The sequence below is a fragment of the Trachypithecus francoisi genome, unplaced genomic scaffold (assembly GCF_009764315.1).
Source record: "Trachypithecus francoisi isolate TF-2019V2 unplaced genomic scaffold, Tfra_2.0 Lachesis_group10, whole genome shotgun sequence".
NCBI lineage: Eukaryota > Metazoa > Chordata > Mammalia > Primates > Cercopithecidae > Trachypithecus > Trachypithecus francoisi.
In genome coordinates, this window is record NW_022681455.1 from 113208179 (window position 1) to 113235473 (window position 27295).

The 27295-nt window shown below is 43.9% G+C and overlaps 1 protein-coding gene across 3 annotated transcripts in view; it reads left to right on the forward strand.

The window, feature by feature from the left end:
- Positions 1-422: 422 nt before the first annotated feature.
- The window catches only part of AP1G1 (adaptor related protein complex 1 subunit gamma 1), a 90719-nt gene continuing 63846 nt past the window's right edge, over positions 423-27295 (forward strand). Inside the window, exon 1 of one of the 3 annotated variants that reach the window (XM_033218897.1) lies at positions 423-857. The gene's annotated coding sequence lies outside the window, so the exon portion shown is untranslated. Of the gene's footprint in view, positions 1115-27295 lie in introns of all 3 variants that reach the window. The other 2 variants (XM_033218895.1, XM_033218896.1) reach the window with 2 other exon arrangements.

Sequence of the window (27295 nt, forward strand, 5' to 3'; positions counted from 1 at the left end):
ATTCCGTAAGGGTTTCAGCTAACATGAGTCCAAGTCTTCTTTCTACATACGAGGAAACTGAATCCCTGGAGTTTAAGTGACTTGAGCTGTGCATGAACCGCGGTACTGGGCGTGGAATCCACTCTTGTGAGTCATCCTCCTAACTCTTCATATGTTGCAAAGACACCATAAAACCATAGAATACCACCTGGAGCATACTCCTTAAGTTAAAAAGAAAGCAAAAATCTTACAGGAGACAGCAAAGAGTTTGGGATGCCCGTGGATGAACACCATTTCAGCCCTGCTATCTTCTCCGTCCCCCTCTGCCTCGCCTGCTCCCACTTCCTGGGTTACCTGACCTAGCTCCGCCTCCTCCAGGTGGCCCCATCGCTTCCTGGTAGCCCAGCCCCCCCCCCCCCCACCCCCCCGCCTCCCGCCAAGCGGAACCAATGTCTGTCCGCTCCGGGGTCGGCCGGATCTTTCTCGCTCAGACTCTTCGCAGCGGTGACTCGGCAGCAGCGTCTCGCGTCATCAGTGACAGCCCCGACCCTTGCTACGCTGTGCGTCGCTCTGCCAGAAGCAGTCGCCTCCTCCTTGGCAAATAGTCCTCGGCAGGGTCCGAGTTCTTGGTTAATCCGAGAGGAGAGGTACGAGAAGTTGCAGTGCGGCGACACGGAAGCGACCAGACGAGTAGGCCAGGGAGCAAAGTTTCCTCAATAGTGTGTGAAGTTAGTTAAAAACTCTCTCCTTCCTTAGGATCCCTCCGCCTGCAGTAGCGGTGGTGAGGCCGAGGGAGCCGCCATTTTGGATGTTCGGTTCCTGCTGCCACTGCTGCCGCCGCCCCCGGAGCTGCTGGTTTCATTCGAGGTTTCGGGCCGGTGAGTGTCACTGGCGGCACTGAGGGCATATTGCTGCTTTGCCCCGCCGCTGGCGCGGGCGTTCGACCGGAAGCTTCCTGTCAGTTTTAGGGGTCCGGTCCCAGGCTGTGGGTGTTGAGAAGAGAAGACAGAGAGGCTGGGCCAGGAGGGGCCGGGAGCCCCAGGGGCTGCTCCGACTTCTGGAGGGCCGACCCCGAGGCCTCGGACCGGGAGGTTCCGCGCGCAGCGGTGTTCCGGGTAGTGGCGTTGCCGCGCGGGTACGGGCCTCCTTGAACCTTTGACTTTCTCAGGCTGCGATCTTTGAGGGCTCATTCAGGGAGCCTGGGGTTTAGCGCGGCGGGCCCCACCCCCGCGTGTCTTCTCTGAGCCACGTATCAGCGTTCTTGTGTCTTGTACCCGTGTCAGGTCTCTCAGCATTTCCAAATGCCCAGTTAATCGCTACCTGCCCCTGCAGTGCCGTCCTCTCGGAACCAGACATCGGCCTCGCCTCTCCCTAACCTTCCGACCAACTTCTTTCCCAGTTTTCCGCGCGCGCGCGTGTGTGTGTTTGTTGTTGTTTTGTTTTTTTCAGCCTACCTGCGAGTGTACTGTTTACCCTTTTCTCAGCTCCTGGGCCTGCGGACGTCAGCGTCTAATAATTCTCCCGGGCTTCCTGATTGCCTGAAAGAGTCGGGACGATTCGGTTGATTGTTTCCCGGTTAGGAGACTTGGTGTAGGAGATGCATCGAACCACTCGCTCAGAGTGTGCTTCAGCAGTAATGTTTATGAGGCAGATTAAATGGCTTTTGGGAGGCAGCAGCTGTCAAATGTTTTCTCATTTGTGGATTCCCTCCCTGTGCTGAACACTTAGCTTTTTGGTACTCACTGACACTTGTGTGGTGGTTTTTTTTTTTTTCTCCTCCCCTATTACATATCCCTGAGCATGGAAATCTGTCCATGGAGAAAAATATTAATCTGAGGTAGGTAGAAAGGAGAGTTGGGCTGCTTTACAGTGATTCGTTAACCGAGGAGAGGAGTTAGTGCTTTCTTAGTGACCTTAGCTTTGAGGTGTTTCTACAGTAATGATCTTTGCTGACTGATTCTAAAAAATACTTGTAATAACTTCATGTATTGGGTTTTTCTGGGGATAGTTGAATTTTAAATATTCACTTCCACCCTTCCCTAGAATACTTTGTCAAATACCTAACTTGTCATAAGCCTGACTTTCAAGTTTGAAAAATATGAACCCTCTAAGTACTCGTAATCTAGTCACTTTTATTCTAAAAGCATGTTTGCAGTCTAGCATGCTTGGATGAAAAGTATTTCTTTGCTTTAATTATTATTATTATTATTATTTTTTGAGACGGAGTCTGGCTCTGTCTCCAGGCTGGAGTGCAGTGGCACGGTCTCGGCTCACTGCAACCTTCGACTCACTGCAACCTACGCCTCCCGGGTTCAAGCAATTCTCCTGCCTCAGCCTCCCAAGTAGCTGGGACTACAGGTGCACGCTGCCACGCCCGGCTGATTTTTTGTTGTTGTTGTATTTTAGTAGAGATGGGTTTCACCATGTTGCTCAGGCTGATCTCGAACTCCTGAGCTCAGGCAATCCGCCCGCCTTGGCTTCCCAAAGTGCTAGGATTACAGGCGTGAGCCACCACGCCTGGCGAATAAAAAGTATTTCACAGTAATTCACTGATATATTTCCTACGTTTGAAGTTAGGCGAGTGTGATTGAATCACCCTTATTTCATCTCAGCCTGGGTTTTTACATCTGTAAAAGAGAGTTAACTTATTTGAGATCACAGTCTAGTGGATGAAATTTAAATTTTTAACTTGAACTGAGTCAAGCTTTTTAATACTGCTAAGCCACATATATAGATGCATTATTCTTATCAGATTATTGAAATGAGATTATAGATAAATTCCTGTATAGGTCATATGGTGTCTCAGGAGAAAACAATATTTTCAGTGTAAATAGTGATCTTGTTATTTGTTTTAAGGAAATTTTTCAAAAACATATTAGTTACTATTAGATATGTGAGTTCTGTATTACCTTGAAGCTATGTAATTTTCTCTTTTGGTTTAAAGGAACTGTCAAACACTGAACACCTATGTAATGATCGCTCATTTACTAAGTATGCCCTCGCAGTTACTACTGAAATGTGCCATTTCTGACTTAGACTTTTCAAGTAAGGTGTTAGCAGAGCTATTACATAGATGTTAGTTAACTCAGTGTTTTTCATGCTTTAATATATTGGTATTTAAATGTCATTCAGGCGGGTGCTCAGTGGCTCATGTTTGTAATCCCAACACTTTGGGAAGTGGAAGGTGGATCCCTTGAGCCCAGGAGTTAGAGGCCAGCCTGGGCAACATAATGAGACTCTGTCTCTACCAAAATATTTTAAAATATTAAACTTTAAAAAATTCATTCTTAGATAGTTTGCATTCACTGGGGAAAGGGCCCTTTTGCCTTAACAAATTCCTAGCAAAGTGTTGTTTAGTGCACCATTGATCAGTGCATATTTGAATGTCTGCTTTGTGTTTAGGAAACCTCCACTTCTTTTGGGAGCAGTTGCTTGTTCTTTGGTCTGACCTCTGTCATTGACAGCAGTTCTAGATTTGAGGGCAGATTTTAGAGTGAAACTATAAAGTACAGAAACTGCCAGGAATGCCTTGGTGATATTTCACCCCAGTGTTTATTTTAAAAAGGAGTTTTAAAAATCAGTGGTATGCAAACCAAAACCAACTTTATGATTTATAAAAACTGTTATTTTCGGCCAAGTGCGGTGGCTCAAGCCTGTAATCCCAGCACTTTGGGAGGCCGAGACGGGCGAATCACGAGGTCAGGAGATCGAGACCATCCTGGCTAACATGGTGAAACCCCGTCTCTACTAAAAAATACAAAAAACTAGCTGGGCGAAGTGGCGGGCGCCTGTAGTCCCAGCTACTCGGGAGGCTGAGGCAGGAGAATGGCGTAAACTTGGGAGGCGGAGCTTGCAGTGAGCTGAGATCCGGCCACTGCACTCCAGCCCGGGCGACAGAGCGAGACTCTGTCTCAAAAAAAACAAAAAAAACAAAAAAAAACTGTTATTTTCTATTATTTTTATTGTTTGAACAGGGTCTCACTCTGTTGCCCAGGCTGGAGTGCAGTGGTCTCTGCTCACTGCAGCCTGGACCTGCTGGGCTCAAGCGATCCTCCTGCCTCAGCCCTCCACGTAGCTGGGACTACAGGCGTGTGCCACCACGCGGGGCTAATTTTTGTATTTTTTGTATTGATAGTATTTTGTCATGTTGCCCAGGCTGGGCTCAAGCAATCCTCTTGCCTTGGCCTCCCAAACAAAGTGCTGGGATTACAGGTGTGAGCCACCTCACCTGGCCAAAACTCTTTAATTTATACAAATTTAAAAAGTTGAATGAGTATTTTCCAAGAGATTATTTTTAATTAAAAAAGTTGAATTGGCAACCTACATACCAAAACAGATTTTCTACAATGCTTAATCCCCTTATTTGCATTTGATGAGGATTTTAAAATTTTGTGTATATAGCAGGACTTAATTGCAATCAAAACTTTAAAACTCTTACTTAGAGCTTCAGAAAATTAAAAAATACTGTTTTAAGTGCTTGTAATTTAGTCTGTCCTTGCTTTATGAATTGTTTTCAGTTCTTGTTGTTTTGTTTTGTTTTTTGAGACAAAGTCTTGCTGTGTCTCCCAGCCTGGAGTGCAGTGGCTGGATCTCGGCTCACTGTGCAACCTCCACCTCCTGGATTCCAGTGATTTCTGCTCCCTCAGCCTCCCAAGTAGCTGGGGTTACAAGCGTACGCCACCATGCCCAGCTAATTTTTGTGTTTTTAGTAGAGGTGGGGTTTCACCATGTTGGCTAGGCTGGTCTCGAACTCCTGACCTCAAGTGAAGCACTCACCTTGGCCTCCCAAAGTGCTGGGATTATAGGCGGGAGCCGCTGCGCCCAGTCTGTTTTCAGTTCTTGATTTTGGCTTTCTTTATTCTCTGTTGCTTTTACTCAATTTCTAATGCAGAATAATGTTGAAAGTAGCAAACTATTTTTTTTTCAACTCCTCTCAGCTTATAACTAACAAGCAATTTTTTTATTGATTTATTGATTGAGACGGGTTCTCACTCTTTCACCCAGGCTGGAGTGCAGTGGTGCAATCTCAGTTCACTGCAGCCTCGACCTCCTCCCAGGTTCAAGTGATCCTCCCACTTCAGCCTCCTAAGTAGCCGAGACTGTAGGCATGTGCCGCCGGATTTATTATTATTATTTTTTTTATAGATGGGGTTTCGCCATATTCCCCAGGCTGGTTTCGAATTCCTAGGCTCAGGAGGTCCTCTCACCTCTGCCTCACAAAGTGCTGGTATTAAAAGTGTGAGCCACCATGCCTTGCCCACAAGCAATTTTAAACTTAAGAGAGTAGGCCGGTGCAGTGGCTCATGCCTGTAATCCCAGCGCTTTGGGAAGCTGAGGCAGGCGGATCACTTGAGGTCAGGAGTTTGATACCAGCCTGGTCAACATGATGAAATCCCATCTCGACTAAAAATACAAAAGTTAGCCGGGCATGGTGGTGCGCATCTGCATTCCCAGCTACTTGGGAGGCTGAGGCAGGAGGATTGCTTGAACTGGGAGGTGGAGGTTGCAGTGAGCTAAGATCATGCCACTGCACTCCAGCCTGGTTGACAGATGGAGGCTCTGTCTCAAAAAAAAAAAAAAAAAAAATTAAGATAGCCTATAGGTTTATATAATCTTTTGTATTTCTTGGCTTACAGGTTTTGAAATTATCTTTGTTGGCTGGGTGGCTCATGCCTGTAATCCCAGCACTTTGGGAGGCCGAGGCAGGTGGATCATGAGGTCAGGAGATGGAGACCATCCTGGCCAACATGGTGAAACCTCGTCTCTACTAAAAAATACAAAAATTAGCTAAGCATGATGGTGCGTGTCTATAGTCCCAGCTACTTGGGAGCCTGAGGCAGGAGAATCACTTGAACCCGGGAAGTGGAGGTTGCAGTGAGCTGAGATCGTGCCACTGCATTCCAGCCTGGGGACGGAGTGAGACTCGTCTCCAAAAAAAAAAAAAAGAAAAAATCTTTGTCAAAATGTAGTAGCATTTTTCCAGTTGCCTTTTTGTATAGAAAATTTTATTTCAATGAGATCAAGAAAGAGAAAAGAGAAAAAAAGAGTTGTCTTTTTTTTTTTTTTTTTTTGAGACGGAGTCCCCCTCTGTTACCCAGGCTGGAGTGCACTGGAGCGATCCCCGCTCACTGCAACCTCTGCCCTCGGGTTCGAGCAATTTTCCTGCCTCAGCCTCCCGAGTAGTTGGGACTACAGGTATGCGCCACCATGCCTGGCTAATTTTTGTGTTTTTAGTAGAGACGAGTTTCACCCTGTCGGCCAGGCTGATCTCGAATTCCTGGGCTCAAGTGATTCACCAGCCTCGGCCTCCCAAAGTGCTGGGATTACAGGCGTGAATGCGGTGTCATTTTTACTTTGAAGATACATGTGAAGTTTTTTTCTTCACTGACAAAGTAACACAATACACTTAATATGGCCTGAGTTTTGGTTGCTGGAGAAACTGGTTAAAGTTTGAAGGGTCCAGAAGTGGGAGAAAAAAAACACACTTGCCAAATGTGTTGAGTCAGCATTGACACTTTAGCATAAAAGTGCAAAGTTTAGGATCAGATGATTGAAATGAAAATTGCTTTTTTTCACTAGGTACTCGGAAATTTTACTTTGAAAAAAAGCCTACTCAGACCATTGGAGAAATTTGATTAGTAAATTATAAATGTTGGCAAGAAATTAAGTAGGTTTAGAAGGAATAAGTCAGTTTTTTAAAAGATGAGGAAAAAATACATGTGATTTTTGTAACTTATAAATAATTTAAAAATCTTATTTTTTATTTGCTTTTTTGAGACAGGATCTCACTCTGTCACCCAGGCTGGAGTACAGTGGCACAGTCTTGGCTCACTGCAAGCTCCGCCTCCCGGATTCCTGCAGTTCTCCTGCCTCAGCCTCCCTAGTAGCTGGGACTGCAGGCACCTGCCACCACACCTGGCTAATGTTTGTATTTTTAGTAGAGACGGGGTTTTGTCACATTGGCCAGGCTGGTCTCGAACTCCTGGTTCACTTGCTTCAGCCTCGCAAAGTGCTGAGATTATAGGCATGAGCTGCTGAACCTGGCTGAAATACTTTAAATATTTCAAAGCTATATAAAGATGTTACACGTTTTCTAAACCTAAAAATAAACTTTGCTGGCCAGGCCTGGTGTCTCATGTCTGTAATCCCAGCACTTTGGGAGGCCAAGTTGGAAGGATCACTTGAGGACAGGAGTTCGAAACCAGCCTGGGAAACACAGTGGAACCCTGGCTCTATGAATTTTTTTTTTTTTTCTTGACACAGAATCTCCATCGGTCACCCAGGCTGGAGTGCAGTGGTGCGATCTCGGCTCACCTCAACCTCCGCCTCCTGGGTTCAAGCGATTCTCCTGCCTCAGCCTTCGAAGTAGCTAGGATTACAGGTGCCCGCCACCATGCCCAGCTAATTTTTGTACTTTTAGTAGAGATGGGGTTTCACCATATTGGCCAGGCTGGTCTTGAACTCCTGACCTCGGGTGATCCACCCTCCTTGGCCTCCCAAAGTGCCGGGATTACAGGCATGAGCCACCGTGCCTGGCCCAAAATTTTTTAAAGTAGCTGGATGTGGTGTCTTTGCTAGTAGCCTTAGCTGCTTGGGAGGCTGAGGCAGGAGGATCACTTGAACTCAGGAGTTCAGGGCTGCAGTGAGCTAGGACTGTGCCACTGCATTCCAGCGTGGGTGACAGAGATAGACTGTCTCAAAAAAAAAAAAAAGTAAAAAACACTTCTTTTGCTTCCTTTTATGACTGAACAATTTCTCAACAGTGAGGTTTAGTTAAATAGGTTCACTAACTTGAGTTGTAAAAATACTAATGGACCTCCTTTTACTTTGTGTTGTACAACTGTATAATCATTTATATAAGTTAGCTCTTTCAACCAAATACACATTGAGTATCCCTTATCTGAAATGCTTGAGACCAGAAGTGTTTCATGTTTTGGAATTTTTTGGATTTTGGAATTTTGCATTACACCAGTAGTACATCCTTAATCCTAAAATCCAAAATCTGGAACACTTGAAGAGCATTTCTTTTTTTTTTTTGAGACTGAGTCTCACCCTGTTGCCCAGGCTGGAGTGCGGTGGCACGATCTCGGCTCACTGCAAGCTCCGCCTCCCGGGTTCATGCCATTCTCCTGCCTCAGCCTCCCGAGTAGCTGGCACTACAGGCACCCGCCACCACGTCTGGCTAATTTTTTGTATTTTCAGTAGAGACGGGGTTTCACCGTGTTAGCCAGGATGGTCGCGATATCCTGACCTCGTGATCCGCCCGTCTCGGCCTCCCAAAGTGCTGCAATTACAGGCGTGAGCCACTGCGTCCGGCCTTGAAGAGCATTTCTTCAAGTATCATGTCAACAATCAAAAAATGTCAGGTTTTGGAGTATTTCAGATTTTGGATTAGGGATGTTTACCCTATAGTGTTACATCATCTATTCTACGACAGTCGTAATTACCCAAAATTTTAACAGATTATCAACGAATATGCTTCAGTGTTTCTCTCAGTGCTTAGTTAAGTACTGTATATACTCATGTAAATGTACATATGTAGGATTTTTTTGTTTTTACTAAAGAGAGATCCTATTATTTATATTACTCTATAACACGCTTTTTTTTTTTTTGAAATATGTCATGATCAGTAAATATAATTCTTTTTCTTTGTTTTGTTTTGTTTTTTGAGACGGAGTCTTACCCTGTCGCCCAGGTGGAGGCAACCTCCACCTCCTGGGTTTAGCGATTCTCCTGCCTCAGCCTTCGGAGTAACTGGGATTACAGGCACTTGCCACCGCACCCAGACAGTTTTTGTATTTTTAGTAGAGGTGAGGTTTTGCCATGTTGGCCAGGCTGGTCTCAAACTCCTGACCTCAAGTGATCTGCCTGCTTTGGCCTCCCAAAGTGCTGGGATTACAGGCATGAGCCATCACGCCCAGCCAATATAATTCTTTTTTGTTTTGTTTTGTTTTTTTCCAGACAAAGTTTTGCTCTTGTTGCCCAGGCTGGAGTGCAGTGGCATGATCTCAGCTCACCACAACCTCCGCCTCCCAGGTTGAAGTGATTCTACTGCCTCAGTCTCCCTAGTAGTTGGGATTACAGTCATGTGCCACCATGCCCTGCTAATTTTGTATTTTTAGTAGAGACATGGTTTGTCCATGTTGGTCAGGTTGGTCTTGAACTCCTGACCTCACATGATCCGCCTGCCTCGGCCTCCCAAAGTGCTGGGATTACAGGCGTGAGCCACTGCACCTGGCCAATATAATCTTTATTATTATTTTTTAAAATAAGAGATGAGATTTTGCTGTGTTGCTCAGGCTGATCTTAAACTCCTGGGCTCGACCAGTCTGCCTGCATCGGCCTCCCAAAGTGTTGAGATGACAGGCGTGAGCTACTGCACCCAGCCACTATAATTCTTTATTATTATTATTGTTGTTGTTGCTGTTGTTGTTTTAAGATGGAATTTCGCTCTGTTGCCCAGGCTGGAGTGCAGTGGCGTGATCTCGGCTCACTGCATACTCTGCCTCCCGGGTTCACGCCATTCTCCTGCATCAGCCTCCCGAGTAGCTGGGACTATAGGCACCTGCCACCACACCTGGCTAATTTTTGCACTTTTAGTGGAGACGAGGTTTCACCATGTTAGCCTCATGATCAGCCTGCCTCGGCCTCCCAAAGTGCTGGTATTATGGGCATGAGCTGCCGCACCTGGCCTATTTTTTTTTTAAGAAGAGATGAGATATTGCTGTATTGCTCAGGCTGGTCTCGAACTCCTGGACTTGAGCAGTCTGCCTGCCATGGCCTCCCAAAGTGCTGAGATTACAGATGTGAGCCACTGCACTTAGCCCACAGTAAATATAATTCTATCTTGTTCTTTTAAACAGTCCTATTGTGTCTTGTAGCATAGATGTACCGTAATTTATTGTTATTTTCCTGTGAACATTTAGATCATTTCTAGATTTTTGCCACTTAACAAAGTGCTACAATAAATATCCTTGTACATGCCACTTTATTTGCTGATGCTTTTGTTTCTGTGGAGTCTCCAAAGTGGGAATTCTGGGTTAACAGAGAAATATATTTTAAACATTTTTATTGCTAGATTACTTTCTAAATAGGTTATCATAATTTTCATCCCAAATAGCAGTGACTTCTCCATGTCATCAAACCACTGGGTGTAAATACATAGTTTAATTTTTACTAGTCTGCTAGATGATAAATGGGTCATGCAGTTTGTCTTAATTTTAACTTCCCTGTTACTGGGGCTAGCCTTATTTGATATGTGTAATGGCCACTGGATTTCCTTTATTCAGAATTGTCTGCTCATGTCCTTGGTTCATTTTTCTTTCTTTCTTTTTTCTTCCTGTAGGAGCACTTATGGAATATTAATTCTTTGTTATACGGCATGTGTATTTTTCTTGTCTTTCATTTATCCTTTTTTTTTTTTTTTCTGGGAGACGGAGTTTTGCCCTTGTCGCCCAGGCTGGAGTGGTCTCAGCTCACTGCAACCTCCACCTCCTGGGTTCAAGCGATTCTCCTGCCTGAGCCTCCTGGGTAGCTAAGATTATAGGCGCTCGCCACCATACCCGGCTAATTTTTGTACTTTTAGTAGAGATGGAGTTTTGCCATGTTGGCCAGGCTGGTCTCAAACTCCTGACCTCGAGTGATCTGCCCGCCTTGGTCTTCCAAAGTGCTGGGATTACAGGCGGGGGAGCCACTGTACCTGCCCTCATTTATCTTTTAACCTTATTTGTTTCACAGACATTTTCAGGTAATTATATATATTCCTCTTTTCCTCTTTGGTTTCTGAAACTGTCTTAGAAGAGTCCATTCCAGCTGGGTGCAGTGGCTCATGCCTCTAATCCCAGCACTTTGGGAGGCCGAGGCTTGCGGATCATGAGGTTAGGAGATTGAGATCATCCTGGCTAACACGGTGAAACCCTGTCTCTACTTAAAATACAAAAAAATAAGCTGAGCGTGGTGGCACGCGCCACCGGGAGGCTAAGGCAGGAGAATTGCTTGAATTTGGGAGGCAGTGAAGTGAACTGAGATTGCGCCACTGCATTCCAGCCAGTGGGACAGAGCAAGACCGTCTCAAAAAAAATTTGTTTATTTTCTTGTAGACACGGTCTCACTGTATTGCCCAGGCTGGTTTCTAACTCATGGCCTCAAGTGATCCTTCCACCTTGGCCTCTAAAGTGTTGGGACTACTGGCGTGAGCCACCACACCCGGCCTTGAGCCACCACACCCGGCCTTAACAGTTTTTGATGATAATTTGTGTGTGTCTGTTTGTTCAAGTTTATTTTAGGTCTTTCAACAAATATTTTATAGATTTTATATTTTTTTCATATAGTTCCTATACCTTTCTTACTAAATTTATTCCTATGTATTTTATTTTGACACTATTGTCAATGGGACTGTTTATCCTCCATTTCTAACTAGTTAATATCAGATACATCAATTAAAAGTAAATATTATACCATCTTTAATTTTCTGTGGACAACTCCCCCACTTGGATTCATGAAGAATATGCTAGGGAAAATTTGTCATGTTAGTATTATATTAAGTAACTTTTTTTTTTTTTTTTGAGATGGAGTCTTGCTCTGTCGCCCAGGCTGGAGTACAGTGGCACGATCTCAGCTCACTGCAACCCCTGCCTCTCGGGTTCAAGTGATTCTCCTGCCTCAGCCTCCTGAGTAACTGGGGTCACAGGCGCACGCCACCACGCCCGGATAATTTTTGTATCTTTAGTAGAGATGGGGTTTCACTAGGCTGGTCAGCCTGATCTTGAATTCCTGACCTCGTGATCTGCCCGCCTCAGCCTCCCAAAGTGCTGGGATTACAGGGGTGAGCCACCCCATCTGGCTATATTAAATAACTTTCTAATGTTTCTGCTTGTCATCCTAGGGAAGAGTACCCTTAGACACATTTTTCTGGAATGAATGACACCTTACTAACTTTGAAAGTTTACAGTTGCTTTATTTATACATTTTTGTTAATTTGTTTGATTTTTTTCAAAGCAAGTTTTATTCCAAGTTTTACATGCTCATTACTTGAAAGATAGCAGACTATATATAGAAGTTAAAAAGACATCTATATTTACATCAGATAACGTCCTTCAACATTAATTATACCCTTTGGGTGATGTTTTTAAGCCAAATTTTTGTTTTGAGAGTTTGAAGATACTTCTTGAATTGAGAGTACTTTAGCATGGTTTTGCTAATAAGATTACGGTTGGGAGAGTGAATTTTTAAAAAATTTCATTAGTGTCAGATTAGATGTTTGTTTTGTTTAGCTATCATTGTTTACTGGCCTTTATTGCTTTTCATGCATATATACGTATATATATGTAAAATTTTTTAAGAGTCAGGGTCTTGCTGTGTTGCCTAGGCTGGTCTTGAACTCCTGGGCTCAAGCAATCTGCCCTCCTTGGCCTCCCAGAGTGCTGGGATTACAGGTCTGAGCCACTGCGCCCAGTCTGCTTTTTATGCATCTCAGTGCTGTTGAATTGTTAGTAGGCATGTTTGCATTTACAGGCATTGCTTTTTAGATCTCAGTTCTGGTGAATTCTGGTTATGGATAATTAAGCATAAAAGATTCCTGTAATTACTGTGACAATTTAGGGAGAATTGAACTTAAGTCCTCTTAGAGGGATGCCAGCTGGCTGCCTAGACAGGGTGGAGTGGTACCTCAATGTGATCATACATTCCACAGCCTATTCTTTAGCCTTGAAGATCCAGAAATTCCATTTTAGTAGTTCATCTCCTAGGGTTGATTGAGACCAATCAAACACACTGATTTGTAAGTTATAATAATACTGTAGTATTGTAATTCACAAGGAGAGGATATGCTTTTCTCCTGAATTACCTGTGTCTGCATTCCACAGGACACTATTCCTTATATGGAAGTACTTGGGAGTTGAGGCGCTTAAGGAAGCATTTAATAATCAGAAAGTTGCACTGTGAGCCTGAAATCAGAGCATATAAAGTTGGTCTTGAGTGTTTCATCATTTTAGGCCATGGTGAAACCTGATTAAAGAATTATGCTTGTCTTACAGTGGTGTTTGCCTCTCTAATGACCAGAATACTTATCCCCAGATTTATTTCATTTTTTTATTATTATTATTATTTTTTTGAGACGGAGTAGTCTGGCTCTGTCGTCCAGGCTGGAGTGCAGTGGCCGGATCTCAGCTCACTGCAAGCTCCGCCTCCCGGGTTTACGCCATTCTCCTGCCTCAGCCTCCCGAGTAGCTGGGACTACAGGCGCCCACCACCTCGCCTGGCTAGTTTTTTGTATTTTTTAGTAGAGACGGGGTTTCACCGTGTTAGCCAGGATGGTTTCGATCTCCTGACCTCGTGATCCGCCCGTCTTGGCCTCCCAAAGTGCTGGGATTACAGGCTTGAGCCACCGCGCCCGGCTTATTATTATTTTTGAGACGATCTCACTCTGCAACCCCGGCTGGAGTGCAGTGACTCGATCTCAGCTCACTGCAACCCCTGTCCCCTGGGCTCAAGTGATCCTCCCACATCAGCCTCCCGAATAGCTGGGACTACAGACGCATGCACCACCACGCCCAACTAATTTTTGTATTTTTAGTGGAGACTGGGTGTTGCCATGTTGCTCAGGCCAGTCTTGAACTCCTGGACTTGAGCAGTCTACCTGCCTCAGCTTCCCAAAGTGCTGGGATTACAGGCGTGAGCCACCACGCCTGTAATCTGGCCTGTCCCCAGATTTAATCTCTCCTGTTCAAACAGTGAAGTTCTAACTCTGGTCTTTTCCGTTTATTCACTCTGTAGACCATTTCCCTTCTGTGAACACATTTCTTCATATAGGGGAAATAGGTGTGCACCTCTCCCCTCAAAAGAAAGAAAAGCACAAAAACACAGGCAGTGAGAAAACCAGCTAGGCTAGACCAGTGTAATCATAGCCAGAATATCTAAGATGTATTGTAAAGTAAAAGTCTGATTGAAGCATAATACAATCAGTTGATTTGGTTTAAGCTTTCCTAGTGTCACATTCTAGTCATAGTATTTTGCAAGTTGTAAATGCATTAAAGCAACTCAGATATACATATGAAATAAAAATCTGAAATAGGGGTTCTGTATGGCATGTAATATAAAAATACAGGCCATCTGGAGAATGCAAGAGGGAAAGCATGGTAACTTTGTAGGGTTTTGCCTGATGTTAACTTATATCCCTTGAACATTCTCAGCCATACTTAAAGTCTGTTACTGACACGGTAGTCAGTGGTGAAGTTAATTGAAGTCTCATTTATTTGCTTGAGTCTTTTCTCATTGTTTAGCCAGAAAGACTTCTTCAAGTACAATCTTTGTTGGTTAGGAAAATAGGTGATTTTCATGGTGAAAAATTAAGTTTTAGAATTTTGTTTTTAGATTTAGAGCTCAAATAACCTGAGATCTATTAGGGGAAGACAGACCACATAGCTGCAGGAGCTCCAACTTTTTGGTTGTGTCCTTGATGGTTGGCTATCAGTAGCTAAAAGTGCACAGTGAGCAGTGTGAGTTCTGAAACAGGGAGAGTGTTATCTGGGCAGGGTAGAAGAGAGAACTGGGTTGAGTTCTGACAGCCTTTTTCCATAGATGTTGGTGAGCAGCCAGTACACTTTTATTTTGTGTGCTTTGGAAAGGACAATTCAACTTTTTTTTTTTTTTTTTTTTTTTTTTTTGAGACGGAGTCTTGCTCTGTCGCCCAGGCTGGAGTGCAGTGGCCGGAACTCAGCTCACTGCAAGCTCTGCCTCCCGGGTTCACGCCATTCTCCTGCCTCAGCCTCCGGAGTAGCTGGGACTACAGGCGCCCGCCACCACGCCCGGCTAGTTTTTTGTACTTTTTAGTAGAGACGGGGTTTCACCGTGTTAGCCAGGATGGTCTCGATCTCCTGACCTCATGATCCGCCCATCTCGGCCTCCCAAAGTGCTGGGATTACAGGCTTGAGCAACCGCGCCCGGCCAACAATTCAACTTTTTTAAAAGATATTTTAGCATTTAGGATTTAATAAATACAGTATTTATCAAGTTTGTATTCTTTTTTTTTTTTTTTTTTTGAGGCAGAGTCTCGCTCTATCGCCCAGGCTGGAGTGCAGTGGCCAGATCTCAGCTCACTGCAAGCTCCGCCTCCCGGGTTTTACGCCATTCTCCTGCCTCAGCCTCCCGAGTAGCTGGGACTACAGGCGCCCGCCACCTCGCCCGGCTAGTTTTTTGTATTTTTTAGTAGAGACGGGGTTTCACTGTGTTAGCCAGGATGGTCTCGATCTCCTGACCTCATGATCCGCCCGTCTCGGCCTCCCAAAGTGCTGGGATTACAGGCTTGAGCCACCGCGCCCGGCCCAAGTTTGTATTCTTATAGGAGGATACAAGAGTGAATAAGGCAAATGAGGATCTAGCGTTAGGGAGCTTGTATTTAGTGGGAAAAATGGACATTTCAAAGTTAAAAAAAAAAAAAAAAAAGGTACTTCTCATGGCCTGAGAGTGGTATTGCTGTATGAGAAAAATCTTTATCCTTAAAGGGATTTGTGGAGATGTTGGAAAATAGCCATCTTCCCCATTTTGGCCATAAATTTTGGGGAGAATTGAAACACGCACACATTATTTTTTCTTCTTCTAATTTTTTTTTTTGTCCTTTAGTTTGTTTATAATTTTGATTCTTTGGGCATGTAAAGTAATCTTATTTAGTTTAAGCTTCAAAACCCAATTTTGCTTAACCATTTTGGGTAGAAATTTTTCTAAAATGAATTTTATGTTTCCTTTTTTCCTCTGTTTTTATCATTATTTATCATGTAACTGTTAATGAAAACTGAAACACATTAATCTATAATCCGTGTCCCTTAAGTCAGACTTTTAATATTTTTGTGTTCCTTTTCCATCCTTGTTTTAAGAGATGTTTTTATTATTTGCTTTAAAAAAACAGGACAAAGAGGAACACTTTATTTTGTTAGAGTGTACAAACCATAATGATATAAAACATGGAACACTTAAGGGTAGAATGAAACCATTGGCATACTAAATGTAAGTGGTTATATATAAATGGAGAAATTGAGAGAAACACAATCATAGTGGTAGAGTTTAACACACTTTTCTAAGTCTTTGATGGGTCAGGTAGTTAAATTAGTAAGGGCAGATGGTGTCTGAACTATAAAATTTTTAGAACTTGGTTATAATGCAGATATAATTTTATATTCATGTTTTTTCCCTATGCATTGAATGTTAAATGTTAATCTTATTTTAACCACTTCTTGGAGAATCAAGGTCTTTTTATAAAACCACATTATGGACCGAGTGCGGCTGCTCACGCCTGTAATCCCAGGACTTTGGGAAGCCAAGGGGGGCGGATCACTTGAGCTCAGGAGTTTGAGACCAGCCTGAGTAACATAATAAAACCTCATCTCTACAAAAAGTAAAAAAAATAGCCTGATGTGGTGGCTTGCGCCTGTAGTCACAGCTACTTGGGGAGCTGAGATGGGAGGATCGCTTGAACCAAGGAGGCAGAGATTGCAGTGAGCTGAGATCCTGCCACTGCACTCCAGCCTGGATGGCACAGTGAGACCCTGTCTCAAAAAGAAAGCAAAGAACAACAACAAAAACTACATTCTGGTACTATTTATAATTTATTGGTGCTCTTAGGACCTTAGTGGGAGTTGGCTACTTTTTGGATATACACTAAGTAGCTCCAGACTGTTTTAAAAATGCTTGTTTCTGCTGTATATAGGTTTTTATTTATTTGTTTGTTTTTGTTACTGCTTTTGTTTCTTCCCTTGGTGTTGGGTGACATTTTTAACTATCATAGGTGTCCTTTTCTAAAGCAGTTTCTATCTCCTGGGTCCACCCTCCTCCCCTCTTTCACTTACAGTTTTCTGATTTGTAGCTTCTGTTCCAGAACAGGCTGAATGAGGACCTCTATTTGGAGTAAAGTAGATGTTTTAGTGTGTTGATGTGTCAGTCTCTATATTGGCTGCTTGAGATAATAAAAATATGTTTTTGGATTCTCAGCTATGTTCTGTATAGTTTCATTACTGTGTTCAGCACTTTTTAAAAAAGGTTAGAGTTTATTATTGTTATTTCTCTTGTTTGTTTGCTTTTTGTGTTTTTGAGACTGGGTCTTGTGCCATTGCCCAGGCTGGAGTGCAGTGGCCCGATCTCAGCTCACTGCAGCCTCACTCCTAGGCTCAGGTCATCCTCCCACCTCAGCCTCCCAAGTAGCTGGGACCACAGGTGCATGCATGCCACCATGCCTGGTTCATTTTGTTGATGTTTTGTAGAGACAGGGTTTCAGCATATCGCCCAGGCTATTATTGAACTCTTGGGCTCAAGCGATCTGCTCGCGTCTGTCTCCCAAAGTGCTGTGATTACAGGTGTGAGCCACTGTGCCCAGTCTCACTTGTAATACTTGTAATTCTTTTTTCTTTCTTTTTTCTTTTCTTTTTTTTTTTTTGACAGAGTTTCACTCTGTCGCCCTGGCTGGAGTGCAGTGGTGTGATCTTGGCTCACTGCAATCTCCACTTCCCCGGTTAAAACGATTATCCTGCCTCAGCCTCTGTAGTAGCTGGGATCACAGGCGTGCACCACCATGCCTGGCTATTTTTTGTATCTTTAGTAGCGATGGGGTTTTGCCATGTTGGCCAGGCTGGTCTTGAACTCTTGACCTCAGGTGATCCACCCCCTGCCCCATGCTCCCAAAGTGCTAGAATTACAGGTGTGAACCACAGTACCTGGCCTCCTCACTTGTAATTCTTTAACTTCCTATTACTTCCAATGCTTGGTTCCTGTGGTGTGCCTCCTTCCTTTCAGTGCTTTGGCCAAAATAAGGACTCACATTTCTTTGTTTTTCAGGGTTGGAAAAGGCTGAGATTTTCAGAATAGACTTACTTATATATCTAGGGGTAGAAATAAGGAAAAGTTCCTGAAGATTTGTCCTTGCCCTTCTCCACATATGTGAAGCATTGTCTTCTCTTTCGGTTTGATTTTACCAGTTTAGAATGCCAAAAGGGACATAGCTTAACAGGTGGCTTTTTTGACCTGCCTGTGTTTGGAGGGCGCCGTCTTTCAACCTACCATACAGAAACTCCTGTCTAGACATCTTGACACCTTTATGGTTCAGATTAATAGAACCTTTTCTAGCCTTCCATGCCCCATAGTTCCCGTCTCTAGTTTACTGACTCCGAAAATGACTTCATCTTTGAGGGAGACTACCTTCAGCCATCCCTTGTATAAGAGTTTAGTGTTGGCCTGGCGTGGTGGCTCACACCTGTAATCCCAGCACTTTTGAGAGGCCAAGGTGGGTGGATCACCGGAGGTCAGGAGTTTGAGACCAACCTGACCATGTAACATGGTGAAATCCCCTCTCTACTAAAAATACAAAAATTAGCCAAGGATGGTGGCACATGCCTGTAATACCAGCTACTCGGGAGGCTGAGGCAGGAGAAGTGCTTGAACCCAGGAGATGGAGGTTGCAGTGAGCGAGTTCGCGCTATTGCACTCCAGCCTGGGCAACAAGTGAAACTCTGTCAAAAAAAAAAAAAAAAAAGAGTTCAGTGTTAGCTTTTATAGGCCCAGCCGTATGACCATATCTTAATACATCCATTATACACAACTTTTTTTTTTGTTGTTGTTGTTTTTTTGAGACAGGGTCTCACTCTATCACCCAGGATGCAGTGTCACAACTTACTGCAGCCTCAACCTCCAGGGCTCAGGCTATCCTCCTGCCTCAGTCTCCCAAGTGGCTGGGACAGTAGTCGTGTGCCACTATGTTCGGCTAACTTTATTTTATTATTTGTAGAGACAGAGTTTCCCTATGTTGCTCAGACTATATACAACATTCTTCACAAGATTTTACAATAATGTTTTGTTACTTGAGTGGTTAAATATACCTTTAAGCAGGTTAGAACAATTAGTAATTTTCTCAGGCATATATTCTATTTTTTTAAATTTTTTTTTATTATTTTTTTTGAGATGAAGTCTTGCTCTGTCGCCCAGGCTGGAGTGCAGTGGCCGGATCTCAGCTCACTGCAAGCTCCGTCTTCTGGGTTCACGCCATTCTCCTGCCTCAGCCTCCCAAGTAGCTAGGACTACAGGCGCCCGCCACCTCGCCTGGCTAGCTTTTTGTATTTTTTTTTTTAGTAGAGACGGGGTTGCACCGTGTTAGCCAGGATGGTCTCGATCTCCTGACCTCGTGATCCGCCCGTCTCGGCCTCCCACAGTGCTGGAATTACAGGCTTGAGTCACCGCGCCCGGCTCATATATTCTATAACTGATCAAATAGGTCTTAATTGTTTAGCTCAAGGCCTTTTTTGTTTACTTTAAAATAAACTCTTTAAAGTTAACATATGGTAAAATTGACTCTTCTGGTTTGCTGTTTTACAGTTCTCTGAGGATTTTGTTTTTGTTTTTTTGTTAATCGTTTTTGTTTTTTGTTTCTCTGAGACAGTCTTGCTCTTGCTCTGTTGCCCAGGCTGGATTGCAGTGGTGTGATCTTGGCTCACTGCAATCTTGCCTTCCAGGCTCAGGCAATCCTCCTGCTTCAGTATCCCAAGTAGCTGAGACTACAGGTGTGTGCCACCACGCCCAGCTAATTTTTGTACTTTTTGTAGAGACAGCATTTTGCTATGTTGCCCAAAATGATCTTGAACTCCTGGGCTCAAGCAATCTGCCCACCTTGGGCTCCCAAAGTGCTGAGATTACAGTCATGAGCCATCACACCTGCCTGGTTCTGTGAGTTTTAATTCATGTATAGATTTATGTAATCATCACCACAGTTAGGATATAGTTTATTGTCTCAGAAAAATTCTTACTGCCCCTTTTTAGCCATCCCCCAACCCTAACTACTGGCAACCACTGATCTGTTCTCCGTTGCTGTAATTTTATCTTTTCAAGAATATCATATAAATGGAATCACTCAATACATAACCATTTGAGACTTTATTTCAGCATAATGCTTAGAACTGTGTATGTTATGGTGTGTGGTAATAGTTTACTCCTTTTTATTGCTACATAGTATTCCATTTTATAGATTTACCACATTTTGTTACAGTTTTTGGCAATTATGAACAGAACTTCTCTAAACAGTTTATGTACAGTTTGTGTGAACATAAACTTTCATTTCTCTAGGGTAACTTCTGATTGCTGGGACATATGCTACATGTATGTTTTAGTCCATAATCAGCTGCCAAACAGTCTTCTAGGGTGGCATTATCATTTTGCATCCAGACCAGGAAATATTTGAGAGTTCCAGTTGCTCTGCATCCTCCCAACATTTGATATTTAGCCAATCTAATAGGTGTCAAGAGATTCTTATTGTGATATTAATTAGCATTTTTCTAATGCCTAATATAGTTGGGTATCTTTTCTTTTTCTTTCTTTTTTTTTTTTTTCTTTTGTGATGTTGTCTTGCTTTTTCACCCAGGCTAGAAAGAAGTGGCACGATCTCAGCTCATTGCGACTTCCGCCCACAGGATTCAAGCGATTCTCCTGCCTCAGCCTCCCGAGTAGCTGGGATTAATAGGCGCCTGCCACCATGCCCGGCTAATTTTTGTATTTTTAGTAGAGACAGAGTTTCACCGTGTTGGCCAGGCTGGTCTCAAACTCCTGACCTCGGGTGATCCATCCGCCTTGGCCTCCCAAACTGCTGGGATTACAGGCGTGAGCCACTGCACCCGGCCTCTAATTTTTGTGTTTTTAAAATTTATTTATTTTTGAGACAGAGTCTCGTTCTGTTGCCCAGGCTGGAGTGCATCTTGGCTTACTGCATCCTCTACCTCATGGGTTCAAGTGATTCAAGCAGTTCTCATGCCTCACTTCCTAAGTAGCTGGGACTGCAGGCATGCGCCACCACGCCTGGCTAATTTTTGTATTTTTAGTAGAGACAGGGTTTTACCGTGTTGGCCAGGCTGGTCTCGAACCCTTGGCCTCAAGAGGTCTGCCCGCCTCGGTCTTCCAAACTGCTGGGATTACAGGCATGATCCACTGTGCCTGGCCTAATTTTTGTGTTTTTGGTAGAGACTGAATTTTGCCTTGTTGCCTAGGCTGGTCTTGAACTCCTGAACTCAAGAGATCTGCCCACCTTGGCCTCCCAAAGTGCTAGGGTTACAGACATGAGCCGCTGTTCCTGGCCGTGTTCTGTTCTTGTTGGTTGGGATATTCTATAAATGATAGTTTTGTTAGTTAATGTTAGATACATTTAGTTGGTGCTGGTCTTCAGGTCTTCCTATTCTTGCTGATACTCTGTCTACTAGTTCTGTCAATCATAGAGGGAGGCATGTTGAAGTCTTCTAACTATAATTCGGTATTTGTTTATTTTTCCTTTTATATCTACTTTTTTTTTTTTTTTTTTTTTTTTTTTGAGACGGAGTCTCGCTCTGCCGCCCAGGCTGGAGTGCAGTGGCCGGGTCTCAGCTCACTGCAAGCTCCGCCTCCTGGGTTTACGCCATTCTCCTGCCTCAGCCTCCCAAGCAGCTGGGACTACAGGCGCCCGCCATGTCGCCCGGCTAGTTTTTTGTATTTTTTAGTAGAGACGGGGTTTCACCATGTTAGCCAGGATGGTCTCGATCTCCTGACCTCGTGATCCGCCCGTCTCGGCCTCCCAAAGTGCTGGGATTACAGGCTTGAGCCACCGCGCCCGGCCTATATCTACTTTTGTTTTATGTATTTTTAGCTCTATTGTTACATACATTCACAATGAGGATTTGTTGTTGTTGTTTTTGGTGAATTCTCTCTTATCAATCAGTGGGTGGATAGAGAAGAGAAAGGAGAGTGACTTGTACCATGTTATTGGCATTAAGCTCCATTGATCAGAGAAAAGAGGTCTCCTTCTCCAGTTTTTAGTGTCTACCTGTCTGTCACTGTTATTGCTGTTCTGCTACAGCCATGGCTATTGCAGTATTGCCTAGGGGTGGGGGGGGGGGAGGGGGATGGAAGTGGTTGGGGGAATAAAGGTCCAAGGAGAGAACTTCTGTTGTCCTTGATCTTCCTTTTCCTGCTCCTTGTACCAGAAATGTTTTTTTCTTTGAGCTCTTTCTCTCTGCACCCAGTGAGTACTTCTTGGTTTTGGGCTGCTGTTGGGTTCCGGCTTGACAGCAATACTAGAGGAAAAATGATGATTTTTTTTCTCCAGTCCACTTTCTGTTACTTACTTTTCAGAGTCCTCAAGAAGCTGTGGCATACATTTTGTCTAGGATTTATAGTTGCATCCAAAGGGAGAGACAAGGTGGAGTGTGCTTGTTCCATCTTTCCTAGAACCAGAACTTTGATCTTAAAATGTTTTTTCAATGCTTAATTTTTTTCTTTTTTTGAGACGGAGTCTCTGTCGTCCAGGCTGGAGTGCAGTGGCATGATCTCTGCTCACTAATCTCTGCCTCCTGGGTTCAGGCACTTCTCCTTCCTCAGCCTCCCGAGTAGCTGGGATCACAGGCACGTGCCACCACACTTGGCTAATTTTTGCATTTTTAGTAGAGATGGGGTTTCACCACGTTAATCAGGCTGGTCTCGAGTTTCTGACCTCAAGTGATCCGTCTACCTCGGCCTCCCAAAGTGGGCATGAGCCACCGTGCGTAGCCTCAATGCTTGCTTCTTTACTGTATGTTAACTTTTGTTTTTCATCCATGCCTATTAAGATATTTTCTGATGATAAATAAATCAAATAGTAGTAAGTTATCAAAATTCAAAGAAAAAATTACTGCTTTTCTCTAAGCTAGAGGCAGCCTATTATTGGAGGAAGAGGACTGAATTGGGGCATCACCAAAGGTGAGTCAGGCCAGTAACTAACTCTGTGACCTTGTACAAAGTAGTTAAAGCCTATATCCTCAGTTTCCTCCATAAAAAGCTAGTGGCAAGAACTGTATTTCTGTGATTCTGTGAGTCATAGCTGGGAATTTACTCTAGATAACTTGTTTTTCTCTCAGCTGGCTTAAAACTGTTATGATTGTTTTCTCATTTGTCTGCATGTTTTAGGTCTAGATTTAAGCTTTTTTCCAATGGTCTTTTCGTTTAGTTTGTAGGATCATTGAGGCCTCGGTAGAGAAAAGTTATTTTCTTCTTCTTTTTTTTTTTTCTGAGATGGAGTTTCGCTCTTGTTGCCCAGGCTGGAGTGCAATGGTGTGATCTTGGCTCACCACAACCTCCGCCTTCTGAGTTCAAGTGATTCTTCTGCCTCATCCTCCCGAGTAGCTGAGATTATAGGCATGCGCCACCACTCCTGGCTCATTTTGTGTTTTTAGTAGAGACGGGGTTTCTCCATGTTGGTCAGGGTGGTCTCGAACTCCCGACCTCAGGTGATCTGCCTGCCTTGGCCTCCCAAAGTGCCGGGATTACAGGCGTGAGCCACTGTGCCTGGCCTGTATTAGGCCATTCTTGCACTGCTATAAAGAAATACCTCAGACTGGGTAACTTGTAAGAAAAGAGGTTTGCTTGGCTCATGGTTCTTCAGGATTTACAGGAAGCATAGTGCCGGCATCTGTTTCTGGGGAGGCCTCTTCTTTACTCTTGGCAGAAGGCAAAGCAGGCACAGAGAGAGAGCGAAAGCAGGAGCAAGAGAGAGAGCGTTGGTGGGGGAGATGGTACCACATACTTCGTATGAACTCAGAGTGAGAGGTCACTTATTGACAAGGTGATGGCTTATGGTGCCACAAACGTTTAAATGACCATGTCTCATGTGAACTCAGAGTGAGAGCTTGCTTATCAATGAGGGGATGGGCCAAGCCATTCATGAGGGATCCCGCCCCGATGATCCAAACATCTCCCACCAGGCCCCACGTCCAGCATTGGGGATTACAATTCAACATGAAATACGGGCAGGAGCAAGTATCCAAACTGTATCACTGTCTCCTCTCTCTCTCCTCAGTATTTTTTTTTTCCTTGAGTATTTTAAAACCCAAGCAATCATATAATTTCCTCTGTAAATGTAATGTACATTTTTATAATATTGGGAGAACTTCAGCCTTGGAGTTCTAAGACCTGGTTCAGGTGTTAGGTTAGCTCTGTCCCTTATTACCTTTGTGATCTTGAGGAAGTTGCATAATTGCTTTGAAATGAAGTTTCTTCATAGGAAAAATGGGGATAATGATCTCTACTCTTTTTTTTTTTTTTAACGGAGCCTTGTCAGCCGAGCTGGAGTGCAGTGGCGTGGTCTCTGCTCACTGCAACCCCCACCTCCTGGGTTCAAGCAGTTCTGCTTCAGCCTCCCGAGTAGCTGGGAGTACAGGCGCATGCCACCATGCCCAGCTGACTGTTTTTGTATTTTTAGTAGAGATGGGGTTTCACCATGTGGGCCAGGCTGGCCTTGAACTCCTGACCTCAAGTGATCCACCCGCCTCGGCCTCCCAAAGTGCTGGGATTACAGGTGTGAGCCACCGCACTCGGCCAGTGATCTCTACTCTTAACTTCAAAATAGTCTAAAGGAACAAATGAGATAATGAATGTAAAGTATTTTATAAACTGCAAACGCTAGACCTTTGAGTATTTTTATTAAAAATTAACAAAAACAGCACTATACAGATAGCTTTACATAGTAGTTTAAGATACACAACCTTAAAGGAGACAGTATATACGGCTCCTCTTGGAGGAGCATATCAGTACCTAGGGAGTTTTTCTAAATCCATAATGCACTAATCCGTACTTTGAGGATTAATGCTATACTGACTGGGATATCCTGGTATGTTGGGTTAGAAAAACATTGAGAATCATTGACTTAAGGATTCCACGGGTAATAAGTACTGAAAAGGATTGTAATGATATCTTCATCAATTTTACTATCCTTTAAAATGTTCTTAGTCAACATTGTTGACTACACATTATACACAGTGATGTGTTTTTTGTTTGTTTGTTTGTTTTTTAATTGAGAACAGAGTCTTGTTCTGTCACCCAGGCTGGAGTGCAGTGGCACAGTCTCAGCTCACTGTCAGCCTCTGCTGCTGGGTTCAAGTGATTCTCGTGTCTCAGCCTCTGGAGTATCTGGGATTACAGGTGTGCGCCACCACGCCCAGCTATTTTTTTTATTTTTAGTAGAGACGGGGATTTCGCCATGTTGGCCAGGCTGGTCTCGAACTCCTGACCTCGGGTGATCTGCCTGCCTCCGCCTCCCAAAGTGCTAGGATCACAGGCGTGAGCCACTGCGCCCAGCCACACAGTGATGTTTTTTCCATCACTATGGGTTAGCTTTGTCCTAGAATTTCACGTAAATGGAATCATATAATATATACTGTATTGTGTCTGCTGCCTTTGCTTAGCAGAATGTTAGCTTAGAATGTGTTTGAGACTCTTTCATGTTGTGTATAACAGATTGTTTTATTCTGATAAATATTCCATTATATGGATATACCATCATCCATTCACCTGTTTATGGGCATTTGGATTGTGTTCAGTTTTTGGCAGTTATAAATTAAATTTCTATGAACATTTTATGTACAAGTTTTGGTGAAGATACATATTTTCATTACTCATGGGTAAATACTTCTCTTGGGTAAACATTGAGTAGATTTGCTGAATTATATGCTAAGTGTATGTTTAACATCATAAAAACCTGCCAAACTGTTTTCTAAAGTAGTTGAACCATTTTTATTCCCATGGGCATTTTATGAAAGTTCAGTTGTGCTATATCATTGCCAAGTCTTGGTATGGCAAGTCTTTAATTTTAGCCGTTTTTGTGATATCTCATTATGGTTTTCTTTTTTTTTTTTTTTTTTGTAACTGCAATGATCTGTCATCATGGTTTTAATTTGGTTTTCCATGCTAACTAATGATATTAAGCATCTTTTCATGTGCTTACAACCATTCGTATGTTTTTTTGAGAAGTGTTTGTTCTAATATTTTAGCCTTTTTTGTTTGTTTGTTTACCCACTGTTTTTTTTTTTGAGACGGAGTTTCGCTCTTCTAGTTCAGGCTGGAGTGCAGTGGTGCAATCTCGACTCACCACAACCTCTGCCTCCTGGGTACAAGCAATTCTCCTGCCTCAGCCTCCAGAGTAGCTGGGATTACAGGCATGCACCACCATACCTGGCTAGTTTTTTGTATTTTTAGTAGAGACGGGGTTTCTCCATGTTGATCAGGCTGATCTTGAACTCCCGACCTCAGGTGATCCACCAGCCTCGACCTCCCAAAGTGCTGGGATTACTGTCGTGAGCCACCACGCCCAGCCTTTTTACCCACTTTCTAATTAAGATTGTCTTATTATTGAGTTGTAAAAGTTACATATCCTGAATGCAAGTCCTTTGACAGATATGTATTTATTTTTATTTTTATTTTTTATTTTTTTGAGGCGGAGTCTCGCTTTGTCGCCCGGGCTGGAGTGCAGTGGCCGGATCTCAGCTCACTGCAAGCTCCGCCTCCCGGATTTGCGCCATTCTCCTGCCTCAGCCTCCCGAGTAGCTGGGACTACAGGCGCCCGCCACCTCGCCCGGCTAGTTTTTGTATTTTTTAGTAGAGACGGGGTTTCACCGTGTCAGCCAGGATGGTCTCGATCTCCTGACCTCGTGATCCGCCCGTCTCGGCCTCCCAAAGTGCTTGGATTACAGCTTGAGCCACCGCACCCGGCTGACAGATATGTATATTGAATATTTCTCCCTTTCTGTGGCTTGCCCTTTCCTTCTTTCTGTTTCTCTCTCTTTCCTTTCCCTCCCTCCCTCCCTCCTTCCTTCCTTCCCTCCCTCCCTCCCTCTTTCCTTCCTTCCTTCCTCCTTCCTTCCTTCCTTCCTTCCTTCCTTCCTTTCCTCCCTCCCTCCCTCCCTCCTTTCCTTCTTTCTTCTTTCCTTCCTCACTCACTGCATCCTCCGCCTCCCAGGTTCAAGCACTTCTCCTGCCTCAGTCTCCCAAGTAGCTGGGATTACAGTCATGTGCCACCACACCTGGCTAGTTTTATATATATATATATATATATATATTTTTTTTTTTTTTTCCTTTCTTTTGAGACGGAGTCTCGCTCTGTAGCCCAGGCTGGAGTGCAGTGGCGGGATCTCGGCTCACTGCAAGCTCCGCCTCCCGGGTTTACGCCATTGTCTTGCCTCAGCCTCCCGAGTAGCTGGGACTGCAGGCGCCCGCCACCTCGCACGGCTAGTTTTTTGTATTTTTTTAGTAGAGACGGGGTTTCACCGTGTTAGCCAGGATGATCTCGATATCCTGACCTCTTGATCCGCCCGTCTCGGCCTCCCAAAGTGCTGGGATTACAGGCTTGAGCCACTGCGCCCAGCCTAGTTTTATATTTTTAGTAGAGACAGGTTTTCATCATGTTGGCCATTCAAACTTCTGACCTCAGGTGATCCTCCTGGCTCAGCCTGCCAAAGTGCTGGCATTACAGGCATGAGCCACTGTGCCCAGCTGGTGTGCCTTATTTTCATAATGATGT